The sequence below is a fragment of the Austrofundulus limnaeus genome, unplaced genomic scaffold, assembly GCF_001266775.1.
Source record: "Austrofundulus limnaeus strain Quisiro unplaced genomic scaffold, Austrofundulus_limnaeus-1.0 Scaffold787, whole genome shotgun sequence".
Lineage (NCBI taxonomy): Eukaryota > Metazoa > Chordata > Actinopteri > Cyprinodontiformes > Rivulidae > Austrofundulus > Austrofundulus limnaeus.
Window position 1 is genome coordinate 131,504 of NW_013953189.1, and position 1,800 is coordinate 133,303.

The window sequence follows — 1,800 nt, forward strand, 5'->3', positions numbered from 1 at the left end:
TGTGTGTGTGTGTGTGTGTGTGTGTGTGTGTGTGTGTGTGTGTTTTAAGGTCATTGGCAATAAGCTCTAACACGTTGCAGCTATCTGTACAGAACCATTTCATTCGCTTCACTTATTGTAACATTTCCACATCACGGCCTCAGTGGCTGCTTCGCTCGACAGGAAACAAAAGGAACTTGTTTTTCTTTTTTGTTTGTTTGTTTGTTMTTCCTTGTCTGAGGTTTCTTTAAGAAGCAGATGTACATAGAATTGTAAATATGGTGCTCTCTTGATCTCGGACCTTCTTGTGCATAGCTGTACAGTAAATCTAGCCTTCTAATAACTGTAGTAAAACTATGGATGTGTCGGTAACAATAAGAAAAGTCCGACTTCCCTTCATCCCGTCGGGTCCGTTTGGTCGTTGTCTTACTCAGCTGTGTTCAGGTGAAGACGTGCATGTGTTTCAGTGTCGGACATGTGATGGTCCACAGAGCAGACCATCGACTCACACACGGGGTTCTGGACCAAACAGCAACAAAACCAACGATAGAGCTGACAGGAACTTCACTGGAACATTCTGTAGTTATTTGTTGTCAGATGTTGCATATAGCTTACAGTAATACCTTCAAAATAAAAGTGGAATTCTGTCTCAAACCTCTGCTCTGAGTTTTTATTGTGTCAGATCAGATGAAACTAATTCTGTATTGTCTCCCTGTCAGTAAAAGTTCAACACAAGCTGCAAGCTAAATGTTTATTCTGCTTCCAGCAAGAACTTTAAGTTCCCATGACTCACAGTCTTTAAACAKAAAAAGTCTTTATGTTTAAGAAACTTGGCATAAAARGTGATTTTACCCATTTATAACTGGCATTTTCTTTTGAACTTGGCTCTGCCAAAATGAAACAGGAAGTGACATCAAAGGGGAACTCTTTAGGAAACCAAACTCTGGTCTTTGTTTATTGAAACAATATTTGAACTCTGACTCTTCTCTCTCTGATGGAGAAATAATCTAAAGAAACAGATTCGTCTAATCTGAGTTGTTATTGTAGCGGCGCTATGTTTACATGCAGACATTCCCCTTTGACATCACTTCCTGTTTCTTCCCATGCAAGTATCTCAACAACTGTTCATCTCAGCTGTATGGGGGTATTTTTTTGCAATGTGTTTATGTTTTAAATGTTATCTCCAAAAATACATTCATATTATTACAAAAAAAAAGTTGTGTACCAGGTACTTAAACATGCAGTGTCATCAGAAATCAGTCACAGTCGAAATAAATTGACCTTGACAGAAAAGATTCAATAAACCTTCACTGTCCAAGTGTAGGAAGTGAAGTTATTTATTAAGAGTAAAAATAAAAGTCAAAATAAGRGACTGTCTTAATTCAGCTTACAGAATTTTTTTTTCCAACACTCTAAACCTCAGTAGTTCTGTTCAATCCATCAGAGAAACAAGGAATATGAGAACCTGTAAATCTACCAGGAGCAGGTCGACACAAACTGAGAGACCTGACACCTGAGACCTGAGACCACCAAGACACCTGAGACCACTCTGAAGGAGGTACAAACCCTACCAAGGTTAAATACAACAAATGGTTTTTCAGTCTGAGCTTGAGAGGTCTGAAGAAAGACAGTTCCTGTTGAAGAAAACTCATTAAACCTGGACGATGTGGAGGACTGGATGGTCTCTGCAGCCGGACCCTGTGAGGACTGAGGCTAAAATAAAAWGAACTGCACAACACAAGTCCTGGGGAGGTCTTGGAAATCCTTTGGTATCCATCCTAATTTTAACATTTTATTTATTTAATGTTTTTTTTTTTTTTT